This window comes from Bos javanicus, chromosome 11 (genome assembly GCF_032452875.1).
Source record: "Bos javanicus breed banteng chromosome 11, ARS-OSU_banteng_1.0, whole genome shotgun sequence".
NCBI lineage: Eukaryota > Metazoa > Chordata > Mammalia > Artiodactyla > Bovidae > Bos > Bos javanicus.
In genome coordinates, this window is record NC_083878.1 from 59,080,991 (window position 1) to 59,106,879 (window position 25,889).

The following is a 25,889-nucleotide window of genomic DNA, read 5'->3' on the forward strand; positions in this document are numbered from 1 at the left end:
ACTAAATGCCTTTGACTATGCTCAATGACTAAACTATTATTACTAAGTCTTGTTCTGCACTTTCTCACTTTTCTGATTTAACTTATTCTTTGGCTAAAGTTTTTCCACAGACAAAAAGCAGTCTAAGGACATGGGTCAAGGACCATAAAGTCCTGTTCCATTTCTTGGGGAGGTGGTTAAGTCTTTGTAATATCATGCTACTGCCTGAACAAGCATTCTTTGGTGACTCTATATTTATCCTACTTACTTTTTAACATGATCCTCTCTCCCTTGACTCTTACCTTTAGTCACTTACTAAGCTATTGTACAATGGAGAACAGGGAACAGATTGGCATTTTTTGGCACCCAATACTGCTCAATTTCTGAAAGATATATCTGTTGAAATATTGATGGACTTTATTCTGACTCTTGAGGAAAAAAAGAATACAGATTCAGAATATCAAAGAGGAAAATGAGGGAAAAGAAGAAGAGGAGGAGAAAGGGAAGGGGGAAGAAAGAGGAAAGAGGAGGAGGAAGGGGGAAGAAAGGGAAGAGGAGAAGGGGGGAAAAGCGGGGGGAAGTGTTGCTATTTGAAAGAATTGCTCTGCAGAAAAGAAGAAAGAGATTAATGCTCATCAATGTGGTGAGCAATCTGGGAGTGGGGACTAAGTTTCTCTTACATCCAAGCATGTGCAAACTACCTCCAGAGTTTGTCCTGTGCTCACTGGAGGCAGAAGGGCCTAGTCATATTCAAGTATGAAATATTAGGCATCATGATAAACAGCAGTAGAGAGGAATTGGATATTGTAGTTATGAATCAACCTACTTCAAGAGATTATTTGAAAGGATTGCAAATAACACACATAAGGAAGAATTCATGGTATTTTTCCAGGGAAATATTTATGACTTATTAAGGGGCCGTGGGTTTAGCTAGAGAAAGAAAGCATTATAGACCTCTTTGTTACTTTAGATTTTTAACTTTTAGAATGTGACATAAATTTACACTAATTATGGGGGGATCTTAGCACAATTTAAAATGTGAAAATATGCATGCCCTGAATTGTTGAAAGCCTCAGAATTTCAAAAATATGGATCGAGTCTTTCTTGTTCTAATTGAAATAAAACAGTAGTTTCTCAAACTGATTACTACTGGTAATTTTTTTTCTAGTTTTGTCCATTTGTATTATTGGTTTAAAAGCTCATTGCATTTCAAACTAGATATATCCTAACTAGCTTTCCAAACATCCTTAGAGAATGATGTGCTAGACTCAGTGCTTAAAATGTGTTTTCAATAAGGCAATTCTTACTATTCACTTTTACAAGCACCTTTATTCTGGCTGTCTTATATTTTTTAGAGTGGTTCACATATATTACCTCACTTAACCCTTAAGTGAGAAAATGTTAAATGAGTAAAATATGTTTTATTAATCCATAAATGAGAAAAATGATACAAAAACAAAAAAAGAAGAGGCTACAAGGCTCACTCACTGTCATACAATTAGTAACAAAGAAATGTTTTCCCCATTTTATTTCTTTTTGTATTTTCTTCTTTCTTTTTTAAGAACTTGAATTGTTTTATTATTCTTATTCTACACTCTTTGCAACCAATGGCATGCATTTGTGAGATAAGACACTGGTGTTAGAATTTATGGCATTAGTAATTGAATTTGTTATCTATGCTATATGATCACTCTCAAATTTAGAGGATTAAACAAGAAACATATATTTGTTAATTGATTTTGTGGGTTGGAAGAAAGTTTTTTTGCTAATTTCACTTGGGTGTATTCAGGCAGCTACATTCAGCTGGGCAGGGCTTAGTGGGGATGGCTGGGATAATAGGGTATCTCCCTCCATGTGATCTTTAGTGTGAAGAGTGATTTTTTTTTTTTTTAACATAGTGACAGCTTGCAAGCTCAGATACGTAATCATTTATCATATCGTTTCTTGTGTCATGCGTGTTGATATCCCTTTGGCCATGATATTTCAGAAGGGGAAGCCCCAAATAATGTAAAACACTTTGCCCTGTTCTGCTCTCTAAGTACAATGATTAATGCCCTGATCCATCTATAAAATAAATTCACACTTTGCCAAAACTCCAATATCTTATTCAATCAAGGTATTAGTCTGGAAGTCCATGTTCCTTTTCTATAGCAGTTCTGGATATTGATAATATTTCTTATTTGCAGTAGCTTTAATGTGTTCCTGTTTTTCCACGAATGATTAAACTAAAAAGCTAAGTCACACACCTTAATATTGCCAATATACAGTGATGACTGTATCAAATCCAAGAATCAAGATTGCTGGGAGAAATATCAATAACCTCAGAGATGCAGATAACACCACCCTTATGGTAGAAAGCGAAGAAGAACTAAAGAGCCTCTTGATAAAAGTAAAAGAGGAAAGTGAAAACTTTGGCTAAAAACTCAACATTCAAAAGACTAAGATCATGGCATCCTCTCCCATTCACTTCATGGCAAATAGAGGGAAACAGTGAGACTACTTTCTTGGGCTCCAAAATCACTGCAGATTGTGACTGCAGCCAAGAAATTAAAAGACACTTGCTCCTTGGAAGAAAAGCTATGACAAACCTAGACAGCATATTAAAAAGAAGAGACATTACTTTGCCAACAAAAGTCCATCTAGTCAAAGTTATGATTTTTCCAGTAGTCATGTATGGATGTGAGAATGGGACTGTAAAGAAAGCTGAGTGCTGAAGAATTGATGCTTTTGAACTGTGGTGTTGAGAAGACTCTTGAGAGTCCCTTGGACTGCAAGGAGATCAAATCAGTCCATCTTAAAGGAAATCAGTCCTGAATAGTCACTGGAAGGACTGGTGCTGAAGCTGAAATTTCAATACTTTGGCCTCCTGATGTGAAGAACTGACTCATTTGAAAAGACCCTGATGCTGGGAAAGATTGAAGATGAAAAGAAAAGAAGACACCAGAAGATGAGATGGTTGGATGGCATCACCGACATGAGTTTGAGCAAGCTTCCGGAGTTGGTGAAGGACAGGGAAGCCTGGTGTACTGCAGTCCATGGGGTTACAAAGAGTCAGACACGACTGAACTACTGAACTGAATAGTGATGAGACAAGTACGGAATAACTGCAATAAGCACTCTTGTTCAAAAAGTTAAGAAATGAGAGGCAGTCACTAGTACACAACAATTCTGAAAAGAGTTGGATGTTAGTTTTCAGGATTTCCCACTCCAAAGACAGACAGAGAATGCTTTTCATTAGAGTCTATTTCTAATAACTGGGAGCATGACTCTTGAATTCTTTATCTCTGGAGACTCTTGTCTCCACACTGTGAAATACACTTTTTCTTTTCTAAGAAATGACCAGTTTTGAGGCTGAGTATCTTCTCAGGTTGCTTTTTGGTCTTAGAAATGACTATGTGGACATAGAGATATCTTTTCATTTTGAACTACTTCTGACCCTTTTAGTTCAATCTGAGATTTGATACCACTCCCTTAAAAATGTGAGCTTCATATGCATGTAACTGCTTACACCATGTTTCAAAAGCTGTATCTACAATTATTTCTGAAACAGACTTCTCTCTGTTTTGCATAGATTGTTGGAACAGAGGATTTTAGGTACTTAGAAAGCATTTTGTGAAGCTGACGGTAACTCCATAAATGTTTCTAAATTATTAAGAGGATCTTACAGCTTGGAGAAGGAAGGCAATGGCACCCCACTCCAGTACTCTTGCCTGGAAAAATCCCATGGATGGAGGAGCCTGGTAGGCTGCAGTCCATGGGGTCGCGAAGAGTCAGACACGACTGAGCGACTTCACTTTCACTTTTCACTTTCATGCATTGGAGAAGGAAATGGCAACCCACTCCAGTGTTCTTGCCTGGAGAACCCCAGGGACGGGGGAGCCTGGTGGGCTGCCATCTGTGGGGTCGCACAGTGTCAGACACGACTGAAGCAACTTAGCAGCAACAGCAGCAGCATGGTTATCCTTGGAGAAGGAAATGGCAACCCAATCCATTATTCTTGCCTGGAGAATCCCTTGGACATAGGAGCCTGGAGGGCTACAGTCCATGGGGGTTGTAAGAGTCAGACATGACTTAGCAACTAAACCACCACCATAGCTATTTCTAGATTTAATCCTTACTGTGAGTCCACTTACTTTGAGACTATTTTACTATTGGGAAGGACTGGAGAAAATATAGTTGTCTTTTCAAACTAAGCAAGTCCTGTGTCCTCTGTATTTACTATTAACTCCACCTGTGAACTGAAAATTTTCTTAGTTCAGTTTTCTCTTCCTGTACCTCAATACACACAGATTAAAAAAAAAAAATCAAATTTATAATACCCAGTCTGGAAATCTCAGTTTCTTGGTTCATTAAGCATATTTCATGTTTTCTAATCAAGAACAGGGTACGGTTTTGCCAATTATTTCACTAAAATACTCAGATCACTATGTTTTTCAATCTCCAATAACAATTTCTTCCCTTCTTTTTCAGCTTAATCTTGTCTGTCTGTCTCCTGACATTCATTTAGCCTTAACCCACTCATACGTGGTACCAAAGTCAGTACTGCATACTTAAAAATTTTATCTTATAGCCCCACTTCTGACAAAATATTCTGGTCAGTTATGTGTTCAATTCCTGTATGATGAGTATCATTAAAGTAATAATCTAATGTAAATGTAACCAAATAGGTCTCTCTTAGAATTGGTTGAATGTTTTAGAAACAAGAATTCCTTTCATCAGCAAAATGATTTAATTTGTATCACTAGGTTAGGGGTATAAATACATGCTAACCCTTTTAAACAATTACTGTCTTTCAATTATCATACTAAAGATTTAAATTCATTTTCTTGTTGTATCGTCACAACAGTTCATTCAATGAGATTCATAGTAACATTTCACTGGAATGGGTACCTGAGGTTTAGGGAAGGTTTGTAATCTTCTCAAGATCACATATAAAGTAATAAATTTTAGATTTAAAATATTAATATATTTTGGATTTAAAATATTCTGACATCAGAGATGGTATCCTTAAACACTATACAATATTTTCAAAATGAGCATTTTTTTACATTAAGGTTTTGGAGGCCCTAATAATGACAAGAGATATCAATAATCAGGGTCAGTGCCCTACATTGTCTTTATTTGTAAAACAGGGAAAAGTCAGTATCCAGCTGTATATTTTTGAATAAATCTTATTCTGTAAAACTCAATACCATTTCTTTGTTAGTGCCATTATATTGTGACTTTCTATAACAAGTCTAAAAATTGAGTTTTCATATTTCATTCGGGAAGTTTTTCACATGGCACTGTGAAATGAACAGCAGATTGGGGTCTTCCAAGGTGTGAGATTCAAGACTGGAGCTGCAAATTCACTAGATTTGTGTGACAAGGCATTCCTTCTTTTTGCTTTAGAGGCTGAGATTGGAGGTGGGGAGGAGCAGAATACTACATGAAAGAATTTAAATTTCAGAATAAAAAAATATTTTTAAAAAGTATGTTTTCCACATTCAAACAAAAACCACCACTAAAATTAGGCTAACACTGCTACCTGCCTTAGAAATCCATGACTTGCTTTTTTGAAAGGAAAATAATTATAATTGTCATACCAAATTTTTATATGAATTTATACTTTTCACTCTGCATCAAAAGACTTAAACATTTTTAAAGAATTTAAACCTTGTCCTAAAAAACTGTTTTTCTGTATGGTTAGAAAGCTTTCTGAGTTAATGTAAACTTTCAGCCTAACTTCTTCTGAACTATTAGCAATTCAGAATTTAACTTCAAGAAAGAAATATCACATCTTTTTTATTATAACCAACATGTAATGATTCTAGAAATTGGCCTGGGTGCTGTTGTTATGATAGGAATGGAAGAGACTGGTTTCTATCTTCTGCTCAGAAAAAAATGCTGTAGGAAATCTGAATCAATAATCACCATGAGTTAATCCATACACAGCAGTCTAGTACAAAAGCTTATCCAGACACAGATACGATATGACAGTTACATGGTTTATTCTCAGAATGTAAATGAGAAAATCCCAGCCATCAACAAATAAAAGGACCCTTAGGAATCCTTAGGTATCAAAGAGGGCTTTACACCCCTCCTGATCTATTTTCATCTGTTCACAAAGAGAAAAAGAGCAAAAACAAAAACAATTGATAAGTCAGTACTCTACAGCTTAACAAAATGAGATTTTGTTAAAAAAAAAAAAAAAAGACAAAAACATTTTTCTTTCAGTTCAGTTCAGTTCAGTTTAGTCGCTCAGTCGTGTCTGACTCTTTGCGATCCCATGAATCAGAGCACGCCAGGCCTCCCTGTCCATTATCAGCTCCCGGAGTTCACCCAAACTCATGTGCATCGAATCGATAATGCCATCCAGCCATCTCATCCTCTGTCATCCCCTTCTCCTCCTGCCCTCAATCCCTCCCAGCATCAGGGTCTTTTCCAATAAGTCAACTCTTCGCATCAGGTGGCCAAAGTATTGGAGTTTCAGCCTCAGCATCAGTCCTTCCAATGAACACCCAGGACTGGTCACCTTTAGGATGGACTCGTTGCAGTCCAAGGGACTCTCAAGAAGCTTCTCCAACACCACAGTTCAAAAGCATCAATTCTTCAGCACTCAGCTTTCTTCACAGTCCCACTCTCACATCCATACATGACTACTGGAAAAACCATAGCCTTGACTAGGTGGACCTTTGTTGGCAAAGTAATATCTCTGCTTTTGAATATGCTATCTAGGATGGTCATAACTTTCCTTCCAAGGAGTAAGCATCTTTTAATTTCATGGCTGCAATCACCATCTGCAGTGATTTTGGAGCCCAAAAAAAATAAAGTCAGCCACTGTTTCCACTGTTCCCCAATCTATTTCCCATGAAGTGATAGGGAAGTTATTTTCATCACATAACAGAAATGTAATGTTTTGAGTAGAAACAAGATTTTAAAAATATAAAATGCAAAATAATTCTTTCAGTTCTCAATTCTTTAGATTATTAAACTAAGCAATCTGTACATTACATCTAAAAATAAGTCAAGTACATATTGATTTAAACATACATGCCATGAGCCAGATATTTAGACATATTAATTGTATATAAAATATATCTACATATCAACGTTTCATTATGGTTATTTGTTCTTAAGCACTACTACTACTTTTGTTTAGCATCAGCATATGATCTCTTTACCTGTATTTATCAAATCCTAGCATGTACATTTAATAAAGAGAAAAAAAGATTATTTTATATCTTTCTCAAAATTAAAAAATATATACATGGAAAGGGTGTGGATAAGGTTCAGGAGAGCCTAGAGGAGCTATTCCATGTTCAAGGTCAGGAGGAGGGGTGACGGTGAGGAGATACCCCTCGTCCAAGGTAAGGAGCAGTGGCTGCGCTTTGCTGGAGCAGCCATGAAGAGATACCCTACGTCTAAGATAAGAGAAACCCAAGTAAGATGGTAGGTGTTGCAAGAGGGCATCAGAGGGCAGACACACTGAAACCATAATCACAGAAAACTAGTCAATCTAATCACACTAGGACCACAGCCTTGTCTAACTCAATGAAACTAAGCCATGCCGTGTAGGGCCACCCAAGAAGAATGGGTCATCGTGGAGAGGTCTGACAGAATGTGGTCCACTGGAGAAGGGAATGGCAAACCACTTCAGTATTCTTGCCTTGAGAACACCATGAACAGTATGAAAAGGCAAAATGATAAGATACGAAAAAGGAACTCCCCAGGTCAGTAGGTGCCCAATGTGCTACTGGAGATCAGTGAAGAAATAACTCCAGAAAGAATGAAGGGATGGAGCCAAAGCAAAAACAGTACCCAGTTGTGGATGTGACTGGTGACAGAAGCAAGGTCCGATGCTATAAAGAGCAATATTGCATAGGAACCTGGAATGTTAGGTCCATGAATCAAGGCAAATTGGAAGTGGTCAAACAGGAGATGGCAAGAGTGAACGTCCACATTCTAGGAATCAGCGAACTAAAATGGACTGGAATGGGTGAATTTAACTCAGATGACCATTATATCTACTACTGTGGGCAGGAATCCCTTAGAAGAAATGGAGTAGCCATCATGGTCAACAAAAGAGTCCGAGATGCAGTAATCAGATGCAATCTCAAAAACGACAGAATGATCTCTGTTCGTTTCCAAGGCAAACCATTCAATATCACAGTAATCCAAGTCTATGCCCCAACCAGTAATGCTGAAGACGCTGAAGTTGAACAGTTCTATGAAGACCTACAAGACCTTTTAGAACTAACACCCCCCCAAAAAAATGTCCTTTTCATTATCAGGGACTGGAATGCAAAAGTAGGAAGTCAGGAAACACCTGGAGTAACAGGCAAATTTGGCCTTGGAATACGGAATGAAGCAGGGCAAAGGCTAATAAAGTTTTTCCAAGAGAACACACTGGTCATAGCAAACACCCTCTTCCAAAGACACAAGAGAAGACTCTACACATTGACATCACCATATGGTCAACACCGAAATCAAATTGATTATATTCCTTGCAGCCAAAGATGGAGAAGCTATATACAGTCAGCAAAAACAAGACCAGGAACTGACTGTGGCTCAGATCATGAACTCCTCATTGCCAAACTCAGACTTAAAATGAAGAAAGTAGGGAAAAACACTAGACCATTCAGGTATGACCTAAATCAAATCCCTTATAATTATACAGTGGAAGTGAGAAATAGATTTAAGGGACTAGATCTGATAGATAGAGTGCCTGATGAACTATGGACGGAGGTTCGTGACATTGTACGGGAGACAGGGATCAAGACCATCCCCATGGGAAAAAAATGCAAAAAAGCAAAATGGCTGTCTGAGGAGGCCTTGCAAATAGCTGTGAAAAGAAGAGAAGCTAAAAGCAAAGGAGAAAAGGAAAGATATAAGCATCTGAATGCAGAGTTCCAAAGAATAGCAAGAAGAGATAAGAAAGCCTTCCTCAGCGATCAATGCAAAGAAATAGAGGAAAACAACAGAACGGGAAAGTCTAGAGATCTCTTCAAGAAAATTAGAGATGCCAAGGGAACATTTCATGCAAAGATGGGCTTAATAATTGTATGGACCTAACAGAAGCAGAAGATATTAAGAAGAGGTGGCAAGAATACACAGAAGAACTGTGCAAAAAAGATCTTCATGACCAAGATAATCACGATGGTGTGATCACTCACCTAGAGCCAGACATGCTGGAATGTGAAGTCAAGTAGGCCTTAGAAAGCATCACTATGAACAAAACTAGTGGAGGTGATGGAATTCCAGTGGAGCTATTTCAAATCCTGAACGATGATCCTGTGAAAGTGCTGCACTCAATATGCCAGCAAATTTGGAAAACTCAGCAGTGGCCACAGGACTGCAAAAGGTCAGTTTTCATTTCAATCCCAAAGAAAGGCAAAGAGTGCTTTGAGCCAAAGAATGCTCAAACTACCGCACAATTGCACTCATCTCACATGCTAGTAAAGTAATGCTCAAAATTCTCCAAGCCAGGCTTCAGCAATACGTGAACCGTGAACTTCCAGATGTTCAAGGTGGTTTTAGAAAAGGCAGAGGAACCAGAGATCAAATTGCCAACATCAGCTGGATCATGGAAAAAGGAAGAGAGTTCCAGTAAAACATCTATTTCTGCTTTATTGACTACGCCAAAGCCTTTGACTGTGTGGATCACAATCAACTGTGGAAAATTCTGAAAGAGATGGGAATACCAGACCACCTGACCTGCCTCTTGAGAAATTTGTATGCAGGTCAGGAAGCAACAGTTAGAACTGGACATGGAACAACAGACTGGTTCCAAATAGGTAGAGGAGTACGTCAAGGCGGTATACTGTCACCCTGCTTATTTAACTTTTATGCAGAGTACATCATGAGAAACGCTGGGCTGGAAGAAGCACAAGCTGGAATCAAGATTTCCGGGAGAAATATCAATAACCTCAGATATGTAGATGACACCACCTTTATGGCAGAAAGTGAAGAGGAACTAAATTTAAAAGCCTCTTGATGAAAGTGAAAGTGGAGAGTGAAAAAGTTGGCTTAAAGCTCAACATTCAGAAAACGAAGATCATGGCATCTGGTCCCATCACTTCATGGGAAATAGATGGGGAAACAGTGGAAACAGTGTCAGACTTTATTTTTTGGGCGGCTCCAAAATCACTGCAGACGGTGATTTCAGGCATGAAATTAAGAGACGCTTACTCCTTGGAAGGAAAGTTATAACCAACCTAGACAGCATATTCAAAAGCAGAGACATTACTTTGCCAACAAAGGTCTGTCTAGTCAAGGCTATGATTTTTCCAGTGGTCATGTATGGATGTGAGAGTTGGACTGTGAAGAAAGCTGAGCGCTGAAGAATTGATGCTTTTGAACTGTGGTGTTGGAGAAGACTCTTGAGAGTCCCTTGGACTGCAAGGAGACCCAACCAGTCCATCTAAAGGAGATCAGCCCTGGGATTTCTTTGGAGGGAATGATGCTGAAGCTGAAACTCCAGTACTTTGGCCACATCATGCGAAGAGTTGACTCATTGGAAAAGACTCTGATGCTGGGAGGGATTGGGGGCAAGAGGAGAGGATGAGATGGCTGGATGGCATCACCATCTTGATGGAGGTGAGTTTGAGTGAACTCCAGGGTTGACGATGGACAGGGAGGTCTAGCGTGCTTCAATTCATGGGGCCACAAAGAGTCAGAAATGACTGAGTGACTGAACTGAACTGAACTGAAAGCCAATAAGGATGGCATTTATTCCACAAAAGGAGTTTACAGGAGATTATTTTTATGAAATTGTTCCCAAGCATATTTACTAAAATGGGATTTATGTCAAATGTGACTTTTTTAGAATATATGTATAACTTCCAGTAGCAGCATGGCAAAGCAAAAAAAGAGTAAGTCTTGATTAAAATCCTGTTTCTGCATTGGATATGACACAATTTCTGCAGCCCCAGTATTCTCATCTATGACACTTGTCTTGGAGGATTATTTTTGATGTTAGCTTCCCAGGTGGCACTAGTGGGAAAGAACACGCCTGCCAATGCAGGAGAGAGAAGATATGCAGGTTTGATTCCTAGGTTCGGAAAATACCCTGGAGTAGGGCATAGCAATCCATTCCAGTATTCTTGCCTGGAGAATCCCATGTACAGAGGAGCCTGGCAGGCTACAGTCCACAGGGTCACAAAGAGTCAGACATGGAGACTACTGAAGGGACTTAACACACATGCAACAAAGGGCAAAACACCTACTGCCTAATGTTTTTTCTCTTCCCTTTTGCCTTTAAAAAGAGTAACAGAATATATTTTAGCTGAGTGTAATTGAGAAAGAAGCATGGATTATTCATAGTTTGCTACTGCAAAACAGAGAAAACAAGATATGACTCTAGCTGCAATTAAATAAAGAGTGCATACTGCATATTTCTCTGCTGGCTATATCTTCTTTATTTAAAAAAAAAAAAATAAAGAAGAAGAAGAAGTCAATACAGAATCATTTCAAATCTCCAAGTGGCCTTTCTTCCTAATCAATTTCTGCAGCCTAAGGCTGCAAATGTTGAACAAGGCAATAGATGAGAATGTAAAGTTCCCAGAAATAGAAAGTGTAATTCTAATACGTAATTCACTAGAGGAAACATTTCAAGGCTTCCATTTATCTTTTGTGAGTGGGCACCTCAGTAAGGGTAAGTTTATTTGCATTTTCAGGGGCAGGATATTTTATGCTCTGTCTTTCAACAGAACTAGGAACCCAGCATGAGAGGATAGGCAATCTATGTGGTCCAGTTGCAAATAGACGTGGAAACCTTTCCGTCTGAGCTAGCACATCAGCATGGCTACAATACTTTCAGGATTTATGGTGCTAGGAGGAAAATCCTGGTTATCCCAAAATTCTAAGTTTGAAAAACTTATTTATGGTCATCAATTAAGAGCTATTTCTTTTTCCTCTTCTTTCTCACTGTTTACTCCTCACCCACAAAACAAAGTTAAGTTAGCATGCCAATGACATTCCATTTTCTTTGACATTTCAAATCTAGTACTTAGAGATAGTCTTGAGAGATTTCAGATTTCCAGTTTCTTTTTTCCTATGCACTTCATGCATTCACTAGTCTGATGAGATTTTCTTGGTCATTATTTACTAATTCAGATTATATTCCATGGCAATATTATTTCTAAAAAGAAAGATTTTCTTCCTGTATCAGTGCAGTTCAACCAGAAAAGTGGAACCAGTGGGAGTTATATATTAAGAGATATTTCAAGGAATTGGCTTACACAGTTGCAATAGAAGGGGCTGGTTAGACGTCTGAAATTTGTAGTATAGGGTAGACTTCCAGGAAGGGCAGGGTGGAGCTCTGGGTACAGGCAAGGCTACTGTCCATAGGGTGATGAATCAGCTCTATTTTTAAGACCTTTTAACTGATTAAATCAGATACATCCTGATTATCCAGGATATTTTCTGTGACCATCAACTGATTATGGACATTAATCACATCTACAAAATACCTTCACAGCAACATCTAGGTTAACGTGTAGTGAATAATTGGAGATGTAGCCTAGCCACGTTGACAAACCAAAAGACCATCACAGTCCCTAAATAACAAAGTTCTTTGAAAGAAACAAAGTCAGTCATGGTATCTTATGTAGTCATTAAAATAATATTTATAAAAAGTTTTATTAGATGGCATATAAATGCATGTAGGGCTTCCCAGGTGGTTAGTGGTAAAGAATCTGCGTGTCAATCTAGGAAACTCAGGTTCCATCCCTGGGTCAGGAAGATCCCTCAGAGAAGGAAATGGCAACACACTCAGTATCCTTGCCTAGGAAACCCCATGGACAGAGAATACTGAATACAGTCCCTGGGGTCTCAAGAGTTGGACATGACTTAGCAACAAAAACAACAATAAATGCTTGTTTTGTAATGTTATTGAGAAAAAGGATAGCCAATCACATAAAGAGTGTTTATTAACTATATAAAAGTTCTTACATGGAAAAAGTGCAGGTGGGGCTTTATATAGGATAGGATTGCCTTGTTTGTGTTTCATAAACTTTTAACAACAAATTAATGCTTCCTTTATAAGTAGAATATATATACTCATACAGTCCTGCATTCTAAGCATATTTGTGCTTATAGTCAGCCTATTCTTTGACTTTTGTCTAGTTCTTTTTGTTTCTTATGAATTTGGCCTTCTCAATGTTATTTGCCCTCACACACTTCTCTCTATTCATTCTCTCCATCAAGTCCTACGAATCCATTGCATGTAGGAGGAACAAACAACAAAAAACTATTTGAGTTTATTATCACCCTGCATACCTGATCATATTCATCATACTTCCTCATCATACTCATAGCACAGGGTTGAGAATTTACTCAGTTTGATTCATACATTGGGGGATGAAAAAACATGTAAGTTTACTAATCTAAGTAACCTAACTAAACCAAATCTTACCTTCAAAATCCTTTCAATATGGGTACAGTGATCCTCAGTTTACTCATAGAATACTGAAGCACTAAGAAGTTAAGTAACCCATCCAGTTGAAGGTAGCAGATCCTTCCAGCTTACAACGGTCTCTTTATAGTTACAATGATCTATTGGGGTAAATAGGTAACTATTTCAAAACTCAGATTTCTTACTCGAGTTATTCCTCCCATCCCACACTGTTTTACTGACCCTTCCTTTCTTCAAGAGAGTATGTAAATGTATTGAGAAGATTGTCATCACTGCTGGCTTTGGTTAGCATTGACCTCTGCCCTTGTTGTCGCCACTGATTAGAATGCCAGAGGCTACAGTAAATCATTCAATCCTCTCAGCACTGGTTGCTGAGGCAAATGTCTTGGAAGGGCCGTTCCATATCATCACTGATGTTAATTATCTTACCTCAGCTTCTGATAGTGCAGATCATTTTAGGCTTGGATTTGACTTCCATCTGACTTCTGGTTTGCCTGCAATGTTCCTTCTGAGGCCACTTTTTCCTCAGAATGGTGACCTCACAGGCAAGCTTGCTCAACAGGAAGACCCTGTCTCTACTTCCTGGGAGATAGAGAATGTCTGGCACTTTCCTCAGACTATATCTTTGCCCAAACATGTCTCAAGCGCACATTTGCTCTAGGCAGCCAACACACAGGAGCACAAAAGACAAACTAGAATCATCAAGGTACACACCCTCTCCTGCTCCCTGTTTCCATCTCAAGTGTTCTTCCCTTGAAATTCAACCCAAAATTGGGTAAGCAAAGACCTTTCTGTAATGATTTCTTTCAGTGGGAAAAATTAGAGAATAAAGAAAGTAAAAAGGAAAGAAAATGAGAATGATGGAAAGTGGGGAGAAAGTTATATAACCTTAATCATTCATATTAAATCTGCTTGTTGCGATTAAAAGTACATTTCTTGAACGTGTATCTTTTCTCTGATGGGATGTTCCTTAAGGTTACTTGTCACTTACAATGTACTATACTCATTATACAGGTTAAGTTTTTAACAGTGTTGTGGACAATAACTACAAATAATAATTATATTAGTGTAGTGTGTTAAATTTAACCAGGAAAGCAATCCTTATTTGATTGACTCTTATTTGCTCATCTCACTTTATTTCAGCTATAGTATATTAGGTCTCTGGAAAACAGAGTCCTAGTTTTTGCTGAATTGTTGCATAAACAAATTTGAGGTTACTCACTTTATGTTTCTGGGTCTCAGTTCCTCATCTGGAAAGTCAATCTGATAACTTGAACACCACTTCTAGTCTGTAAGCCTATGATACTTTTATTTCAAGTGCAGTTAGCACTCATCAATCCTTCCTGGGCTCTGTTGATGATTCTTTATACTCTTCAGGATCTCTGCAGGTGAATGAATTTTTTGTCTACATCTATAGTTTCAGATTAAGGAAAAAAAGCAGCAGCAGAGGATGAGAGAAATACAAAGTCTATAGGTGTTAATTTCTCAGTGTAAAAACTCTTCTGCCCTACAGGAATTTTCATTAGAACATCTGCTTCAAACAGCTCTGTTGTAATATCATTGAGATGATGTTTTCAAAGAATAATTTCAGTTTTAATAGAACTTGGAAATCCTGGAGTAGGCTTCCAGTAGGCGCATTGACACTGTATCGATTTAAACTAGAACTTCACTTCCCAGAATTCATTCTCTGTATGGCACAGGGTTGCCATTGGCCGCAAAAGACATTTTATGTGTGACTTGGAAGGCAGAAGTAGCCGTATGTTTATGCTTTAAAGTTTGACGAGGGCTTCAAACACTATGGCAGCTGGCAAGCACGCATTATCGCTGATTTGTCACCTCACCTTGTATGTGTGAGGCAGCATTTGAGCCTGCAGTTTCTGCACCTCCCCTCAGTTCTCTTCCTTCAGTAGCTGTGAGCTTTGGACCACATGGGTCAGTAGGTCCATGGTGAAGCCATCTGTGGCATCTAGCTTGGAGGAGGTGAGAAACAGGTGTGCTGCATTTTGTCCGATGTTCCACTCTTTCTTCATTCTTGTCCACAAAGAAAGTCTTCTCCAGGTGTCAATCAGGTTGACCTTTAGAAACATCTGGCTCAACATTAAACATAGAGGTTAACCCTTGAAGACTCCTGCATTAGTTCTCAAGGTTGCAGAGCGTCTAGCCTCAATAACAAGTCCGTTATTCTAATTTTACTCTGCCCCACATGATAGCCACTAGCACATTTGACTGTGGAGCACTTAAATGTAACTAGTCTAAATGGGCTGGGGATGCTGGTGGCTGCAGTCCCTGGGACCACAAAGTCAGGCACAACTGAGTGACTGAGCGCAAACACAGTCTACATGGAGATCAGCTAGGAGGATTAAATGCACACTGAATTTTTAAGACTTAGTGTAGATAAATGGAAGTAAATTCATCAGTAATAGTAATTTTTATGTGATTATATAACATTTTGAAATTTTTTCATTAAATGAAATATATTGAAATAATTGCTTTTTTACTATCTCAGTAAATTCTGGCTTCTACAGCAAAATACCATAGACTAAATGGCCTGAACAACCATCATTTATTTCTCATAGTTCTGGAGGCTGAGAAATCTAAGATCAAGATGCTTGAAGATTCGTTGTCTGGTAAAAGCCCTCTTTCTGGTTTGTAAATAAGCCACCTTCCTGTTGTGTCCTCACATAAAGAAGAGCGCTCTAGTCTTTTCCTCTTCTTATGAGGTCATGATTACCATCTGGGAGCTTCACTCTCATAATCTCTTCCAAACCTAATTGCCTCCCCAAATCCTCATCTTCCAATGTCAACTACTGGGGGTTAGGGTTTAAACATATGAATTGTGAGGGTGAGGAGCACTATCCTTCAGTCCACATCTTTCTTTTCATTTATCAATGTGGCTACAAAAACATTTTGAATTACACAGGCAATTTTGAATTACACAGGCAACTCACATTATAATCCTACCAGATAGTACTATTCTTGATTACTCATACACCTCTGATAGTCACAGAAAATTGACTAATTCAGTAATTTTAATATCTTAGCCCCCTATATGGATGAGTAATATTAGAAAAAAAAAAGAAAAAAAAAAACCCAACTGATACTTGATCCCTAGCTGCTCAATTCTGTTTGAATGTTGTTTTTATGTGGTAAGAATGGTGAAGTAACATTCTGTTCCAGGGCCCTGAAACAATCAATTTCAGCTTAGAAAATTACCTGTGGACAGGATTTTAGTTGATTAACCTCACTCTGAACAGTGGATTTATTCATTTATTTGTTTATTTCTGTATTCATTCATTCAGTAGATGTTCCCTATTACCACCTAAGTACCAGCTACTCTTTTAGGTTCTAGTGGGAGGGGATACAGCTTTGAACGTGTTAAAGAAAAAAGGCCTTGTACTTTGAACGTGTTAAAGAAAAAAGGCCTTGTACTGATGGAACATAAAGTTTAATGACAGGAGACAGGTGCTATGATAAGCAAAAGAATGATTAGAGAGTCTGAGAAGTATCCTGAGCAAAATTAGAGAATCATATGGTAGGTAGTGACTGGAAGTGGTTTTATTTAAAAAGTTTTGACTAATGATCATTTCTTTCTCAAATTATTAGGAGATAGAATGGTACGTTGTATTAAAAGAAATAAACCTATTGGTAAAAATTTTTACAAAATACAATAAACAATTTAAATTTTATTTGAAGCAAGGTGGAAATTATAAAAAATCATGAATATGGAAGATGAGTTGATTTCCACTGATTCCTAACATGGGGATTCTGGAATATTAGAACTGGTGTGTTCAAGTTTAATATTAAAAATGAAAGGCTTACTAGATTTTTAGCTTTAGTTTTCACTGTAGACATAGAGGATCATTTACAATTTCATCAGTGATCCTGAAGGTATCATACCTCTTGGCTCTTTTAAATGCATTTATTAATATTTAATGTGTCTGTAGTATGCTTTGAAGGATGTAGTTTATACAATTAGAACACTTAGGAATGAGTCATAGTACATGAATCATGCTTGTTATCTCGTTTGAAATTCAAAATCAATAGTAGGCTTCCAAAATGCATATTCCAGTTGTAAGGAAAATATGAGAGGACAAACCTCTCATGATAAAGAAAATAATGCCACAGAACACATGTCAGAGAAAAACAGTATTTTTGTAGACTTCCATGTTGAAGTCATATGGTAATTGCGAGGAAAGAAATTCTTTCCTTCGGGTCGGCCCTTGTGCATGAATGGTGTCAGCTTTCCGCTTACACTGGGAAACATCCGCTGGTATCAGTGCCAAAAAAGTTTTGACAAACTTTTTTATTGGTGCCAATTCTCATGATGGTGTGCCCTCAGCATTTGCCTTTGAATTTCAAAATGGTTGTAAAACTCCAGGGGTTCACACTCTGTGAATGAAATGAGACAAGAAGATGTCAGCAAAACTGTTCAGCTGCATTTCATCATTTCGGTTTCTTTTTTCCTCCTTGGCTCCAATGTGGCTTGAGACCTGGCAAACTGAATAACAGAGAAAAGTGTTATATATAAAGTGCTAACCCAGTCAGAAACAGTGAATTCTACAAAGAGAAAGCAATAAGCTACCAGAAAGGCATTGCCGATGCCTTGCCATGCCTTCAGGCCTAGAAAACAATTATAAAAATGGTACATTTGGAAATCACTACGTCCCAGGCAGAAGCAATAAATTGACTGAGTTAATGTACATGATTTGACTACTGATATAAGCATGAGCTACATGGCAAACACCTCTGCAAGAAAGACAAGCGTTTAGTCTGATACTCAGATGTTGCGCATTTACAAAGCTGGTCGGCATTGCACTGTCAACACCTAGAGAATTTAATCTCCTCACCCCTACCTTGTTTGTCTTATGGTGACAACAGTGGCAAACTTATTTAAAGAGGTGAACTGATAAAGCTATCTGCAGGGCAGCAATGGAGATAAGACATAGAGAACAGACTTGTGGACACTGGGAGGGAAGGAGACGGTGGGATAAAGGAGAGAATTGCATGGAAACACATATTACCATACGCAAAATTAGACAGTCATTGGACGTTTACTGTACAATACAGGGAGCTCAAATCTGGGGCTCTGTGACAACCCACAGGGGTGGGATGGGGTGGGAAGTGTGAGGGAGGTTCAAGAGAAAGGGGAAACATGGCAAAAACCAACACAATACTGTAAAGCAATTATCCTCCAATTAAAAATAAATCAAGAATTCTCTAAAAAAAGTTCAACTGGTATTACATCAGTGATGAGATGAAACTGCTCACAGTTACTCTAGCTTCTGAGTGAAGCTTTTTTATTATGAACACATTGAAGACTCTGACCCATTATTCTATGACACTTCCATGATTCTGCTTTTAGGAATGATAATAGTTCAAGAAAAAAATGTAAGAAAGATTACATTTCATTATAAGATAAAATAAGATTAGATGTTTTATGTATCAGTTTTCACTAAGATGCTGGGCTAAACATAAATAAATATGCATACCACCAACTCAAGTAGCTTTTTTTTTTTAAAGTCTTTTTATAAAGAATACCATTTGTAAAGAATGTCATCAAGGATGACGTTAATTTACCTTAAGGTCAAACTAGATTTGAGGTTTTCATTTATTTTCTTTTTTCATTGTCTCCTCTATCAATGCATCTATTCAAACATAATAAGTGACTGGTTAAACAACAAGGTTCTGCAATTGTTGGTGCGGCTTATTTTCTTCCATATTTCACTTTGGTTGCAGTGGAGGTTAATACCTTAGAAAATATATCTGAAGCGCAGTAAACATTTGTATTTTCAGTGAATGACCCAATTCACTGAAGAAACAATAAAGCTCTGTGAGCTGTCTTGGATGTAGAACAAAATCACAACTTTTGCCGTGTCTTCTGTAGAATGATGTAGGTTATGGAATTGTACATGGCAGTTAATTATAGGAGAGCAATTAGGAAAAGAGTCAATTTTCTATTCATGAAACTCTCTCTGAAGAAGAATGAAACATGTGCTGCATTTCTTTCCCACTGACCCATTGCAAGAACACTGTAAATACCTTCCTTTAGTCTCTACCCTTAAGAGAGATCCGAATGGTGAGAGTTAGTTGTAAAAGTATTCACTAATATGCCAGCCAGATGTATAATTTATGAACACATTCCTGTTGACACTTTATCAGACAGGGAAAGGAGTATGACAGACCAATGCTTTCTCAAAGCTTGGAGCCAGTTTTTCTTTGGTCCTCCTATGGATGGAAATGATTATTTTTATTCATAGACTTTCATTGCTTTCCAATATGTTCTTACACATGGGAATAGAATTTGATCATATGACCAATATACTTCAACAGATTTTACATGCTTGACTGTCATCTTGATCTTTTCAAATTGCTGTAATATTTTGCACTATGCCTAAAGGCTGGCAATTTTTTTTTAATGCAATATTCAAGGGAGTCTTAATGATCTCCTCTGTTTACTCACATCTCCTCTGTGATTTCTTAGTTATCTTAGATAATAGAATTATAAATGTGCATATGCTACATCTTGTGTGAGCCCTCCCCACCCCCCAAAAAAAATTCTTTCTCTTTATTTTTTATAAGAAAAAGATCTTATTCTCCTGAGTTTCTATTTTTCTCCCCAGTTCTCCCAAGTTAAAGTTGGGTCTTTCATATTAACTCAGATTCTTGTTAATAAAAGATCATTGGAATTAAAAACAATCATATTGGGCTATTATTTTCCCTATAAAGTTTACATTTTGCACTCCTCAAATCTGTATATAAGAAGAGGTTTTTATGAATGTGTTTGGCTAGAGACATATTTGGTCCAACTGCTGTCCTTTGGCCTCCATCAATCTTCCCAAAGCCTAGTTTGCCTTTGTCTCTTCACTTTGTGTCAGGGTGAAGGTGACACAGGGTGACACAGGACACAAGGTGTCCACTGTGTCAGGGTCTGGTGTTGACTGTGTCAGGGTGCGGCGTCCACCGTGTCAGGGTCTGGTGTGACTGGCTCTGCCTGTTCCTTTTGGGTGGCTTGTTACCACATCCCAGAGACTGCTGTCAAGAGGTTCATTTTTGCAACGCCTATATTCCTATCCCAGACCTTCGTTCTAACCCACCAGTTCTTTTCAAGAATTCCATAGCCTCAAATTCCAGGATGTCATGTCCATCTCCTTGCATTCCCATGGACAGTAGCCTTCCCGGCTCCTTTGTCCATGGAATTTTCCAAGCAAGAATACTGGAGTGGGTTGCTATTTCCTTCTCCAGGGGATTATCCAGACCCAGGGATCACATCTGTGCCTCTGGTATTTCCTGCATTGGCAGGTGGATTCTTTACCACTGTGCCACCTGGGAAGCCCCTAAATTCTGAGATATCTAGGTCTATTTTTTTACAACTATTGGTACCTACAGATTGTGAAGAGTTGCTTCAGAATGCCATATAGATATAGGATTTGACTAAGGGCAAGAGACTCTGATCCCAATGTTAAATTTTCATGTATTTCCTGAGACTTTACTTTTGGAACAGGACAACCTTAAGCAATAATCCCCAACTACTTGTTACCATTGTCTGCAGAGCATATCTTTGATATCTGACCTTAGTAAAAATTGATTTTTAGAATTTAGAAAAATAATATTTTTCTCAATGGGGCCTATATTTTAAATTATTGTGATGACTGCGTTTCCAAAAATGTTAGATTCACGATTTAAACATTAGCAGTAACCCCTGTATTCTAAGCCACATTTTTCTCCCCTTGAATGAGTAGATATTCTTTGTTTAAGAAATAGAAATTATCTGAAAAGCATGATTGAAAAGAAATGAATATACGAGAAAATATTTTAAATATATGCCATTTGGAGGTCTGACCTATTTATTCATTTGAGAAGTTGGACTCTCCAGATAGACTACCTGAATTTGTGTTTAAATTCTGGTTCTTCTATTTATTACCGGTGTGATCAAGAACATCACTTATTCTCTTTGAGCTTCCCACTCTCTGTGTATAAGATTGGATATTATCTATGTGATTATAGAAGAATGTTAGTAAATGTGCTGATATTTGTAAATTTCTTAGAATAATTCCTAAAATAGTATAAGCTCCATGTACATGTTTAATAATAATGACAATACCAATGATAATAATAATAAGCAAATAAACTGAAATACACAATTATCATGAATTTTAAAATCTAGTTATAAAAAATACATGAAGAAAATTCCATCAACAAGAAGAAAATGGCACAAACAGCACATACATAAAGAACCTGCAATTTTAATCTACAGGACTTTAGGAGAAGAGAAATTGGATTTGTTCTCTTTGCAAAAGTAAAGATATAAAAGAAGAAAGATTGAATATATCCTTTTTGCAAAAGTAAAGGTTAGATATAAAAAAATTTAAATAAAAATTCAACTGAACACCAACTATGCATCAATTCTGTTCTAGGCACTGTGTTACCACTGTAGACAAGGTTTTGCTCTACACAGCAAAATTTCTTAGTGTAAGACAGTGATTATACAAGTAAAAATTAAAAATAATTAAACAAATGATACATATTTCAAAAAATTAGCTAAATAGGACACATTAATATGGTAAAAATTGACTGAAGGGAGAGGTATGAATTTAGATTCAGTCTTCCAGGGGACACCTCTGATGAGAAACCTTTTAAATAATGACCTGAATAGCAAGAAGAAATTGGTCTGAAGAGGAAATGAGAGTAAGGATGACAAGGGTGCATCAAGGGCAGAGAAAAAAATGAACTCCTTGTTTCCAGGAAACACAAAGAGCACTGTGGTGTGAAGCCTTGGGAGCTTAAGCAGAAGAGTGACACATTCTTTTGTACATTTTTAAGAATAATCTGATTGCTATGAAATAAACAGGCTGCAGAAGGGGCCAGTATAAAAGCAAAAATGCTGCTTAGAAGGCAACAGAGTTCAGGTGAATGATGGTTTCAGATGGAACAAAGTCAGCAGTGATGGTTATAGGGGGAAAAAAGGCACACATGTTAAAATTTTTGATATATGGCTTGCAATATTTGCTGAGAATCTGCATACACGAAAAAAATAATCCCTCCAGCCAGGAACTGGGTATCTACTCTCAATAATGCATCACTTTTACAACTTCCTTTCATACATGGGTAGACCCCCAACTTGCAGTCTCTCAGAGTTGCTTTGGGGTTCACAGCAAAAACTTTAAAAGCTTATTTGAAAAACAAACTAAGATATGCAGTTCAAAAGAAGTCAATTATACATTTGAAGATGAGGAAAATCACAATATCATCTCAAAAGAACAAAGTGTGATATTGAAGATCTGCAAAGGTGATTAATTCAAAGAGGGTAAAATATTAAGCATGTGTTTTATACACTGGGTGGAAGAAAATCAATTATCATGAAAACAAATCTTTATTTGAAAATGCCAAGCATGAGAAGGCTCCAAAGAAACATCCTAACTTGGGGCAGAAGGGTTGAAGGGTTTAAGGAGGATTAGCAGGCAGGGTGGACTTCCCAGGTGGCGCAGTGTTAAAGAACCTGCCTGCCAGTGCAGGAGATGTGGGGTTGATCCTTGGGTTAAGAAGATCCCCTGAAGTAGAAAATGGCAATCTGCTCCAGTGTTCTTGCCTGAAAACTCCTATGGACTGAAGAGCCTGGCCAGCTATAGTACACAGGGTTGCAAAAAGTTGGACACGACTGAGCACATACCCACACACACACAGCAGACGGGACAAGTGGCAGTTTGACTAGTTTCCAGAATAGTTCATCAACAATGGTTCTTGAGAAGGAATTATTTGTGTAGATCACCAGTCATTGTTTATGCAACACGAATTTTGTCAAGAGGAGTAGGAGGTAGTAGGAGTAGGAGCTATGGTCATGTAAAAGAGGTAGTGGAAGAAACAGTTGCCAAAATAAAGGCACATGAAGCACTGCAGAAAATTCTCAATCCTTCAGTGTCTCTCACAGTGAGTACTAGGACTGGAAGAAACACAAGCTGGAATCAAGATTGCCAGGAGAAATATCAATAACCTCAGATATGCAGATGACACCACCCTTATGGCAGAAAGTGAAGAGGAACTCAAAAGCCTCTTGATGAAAGTGAAAGAGGAGAGTGAAAAAGTTGGCTTAAAGCTCAACATTCAGAAAACGAAGATCATGGCATCCGGTCCCATCACTTCATGGGAAATAGATGGGGAAATAGTGGAAACAGTGTCAGACTTGATTTTCCTGGGCTCCAAAATCACTACAGATGGTGACTGCAGCCATGAAATTAAAAGACACTTACTCCTTGGAAGGAAAGTTATGACCAACCTAGATAGCATATTCAAAAGCAGAGACATTACTTTGCCAACAAAGGTTCGTCTAGTCAAGGCTATGGTTTTTCCTGTGGTCATGTATGGATGTGAGAGTTGGACTGTGAAGAAGGCTGAACGCTGAAGAATTGAAGCTTTTGAACTGTGGTGTTGGAGAAGACTCTTGAGAGTCCCTTGGATTGCAAGGAGATCCAACCAGTCCATTCTGAAGGAGATCAGCCCTGGGATTTCTTTGGAAGGAAAGATGCTAAAGCTGAAACTCCAGTACTTTGGCCACCTCATGCGAAGAATTGACTCATTGGAAAAGACTCTGATGCTGGGAGGGATTGGGGGCAGGAGGAGAAGGGGACAAAAGAGGATGAGATGGCTGAATGGCATCACTGACTCGATGGACGTGAGTCTGAGTGAACTCCGAGAGTTGGTGAGGGACAGGGAGGCCTGGCATGCTGCGATTCATGGGGTCGCAAAGTGTTGGACACGACTGAGTGACTGATCTGATCTGATCTGATCTGATTGTACAGGAGGGGCTTATTTTTCAGTGGAGATGAAGAGAAGTGGCTGTGAGGGTAAAGGAGAGTTCAGAGATGATGTTGTTTTCCAGCTATACATTGAGTCTAATCTTACCTTTTGTCCTCAAAGAAGTATTAGCAATGATTAATTCTATCATGCAGAGAAAGAGAATGTTTGACCCACAGTGATACTCCCTATCTACTGACATCACACCACCCCCTGCACCCCACACACACCATTACTTACATGCATTTGGCTTAGGAATGTTGTACTACATTCAGATAAGGTTGTCTTATTGAAGCAACACATTCCTGGGAGCAGAAACCCTGGCTCTCTAGTTACACTAATCATTTTGGATACCTTGCCAACTATTCAAGGGAAAAGTGTGATCCAGAAACAGAAAAAAATTGAAATTCATTGTTAATCTGAAGACTGGCTAGTAAAAAAACTGTCTTTTCCCTCTGACCACAAGCCTTTGAAAGTAAATTTCAAGAAGGGAAGTTATAAGCTTCTCTGAAGTTGCTGCTTAGGTTTGACATCTGCTACAGTCTAGTTAGTCAACTCTTTGATTGGGTTGGGCTTACAGCCTCAGAGAGCAAGGCAGATAGCATTTATTAGTTAGCTTGAATGTACTGTCCATCTATTATCTTTGTTAGTCTTTGGGCTTAGGAAGAGTATTTCATTTGTGTGGCTTAATTTTTAATGTTGTTTCAATGTCTTTAAACTGTTCCCCTCTGAGGTTACCAGGCGGTAGATGGCCTCCCTTACAACAGAGGGGATAGTGACTGCATTCTCAAGGACAAAGAGATTCCAGGGAGAAAGAACCAGGGGTTTCCCATGTAAAACTTCCCTCTACTGCCAGCATGTAAGGGTATGGGTTAACTTGAGGAGTGAAAAAATGGAAGCTTCCTGAGACAGGGAACAGAGCCCAAATGATGGCTATAGAGAAAAACCAAGAAGATGAAAGAATGGCCAGAGTAATCTGTTATTCTATTACTCTTAAAATCTGCCATTTCCCAGGACAACTCAAGATATGTATCTCTCTTTTGCTCTGTGTGCCATGAATGATGGGACAATAAAGTGATTCCTCCCACTTCCTCTCATTTAAGGCAGTCCAGTGATGGCACCCCACTCCAGTACTCTTTCATGGAAAATCCCATGGACGGAGGAGCCTGGTGGGCTGCAGTCCATGGGGTCGCTAAGAGTCGGATAGGACTGAGCGACTTCACTTTCATTTTTCACTTTCATGCATCGGAGAAGGAAATGGCAACTCACTCCAGAATTCTTGCCTGGAGAATCCCAGGGACGGGGGAGCCTGGTGGGCTGCCATCTATGGGGTCGCACAAAGTCGGACACGACTGAAGCGACTTAGCAGCAGCAGCAGCAGCAGCAGTGCCGCACCTTTGAAGTCTGCTATCCCTGAGGACAGTTAACGATATTGGGTTGTAGGTTACCCCGGTGATCCCTTCACCTCTCACATAGCATAGGTACCACCAGGAAGACAAAGAGAACGTAACAATGCTCGATCCTCCTACTAGCAGGTCTGCATACTAAACCTGTCACATCGTTTCCCAGGCTATCAGTTATTATAGCCCTTCAAATGTGAAATGCCAGCATCTGTATGATAGAAAAGACCATACAATTACCAACACTTTACTCCTCCCAGAAATCCTTTAAAGCTGAGAAGAAGATAGACTGTATGCTCGTCCAAAGGACTCTCTTGTGCCTCGGC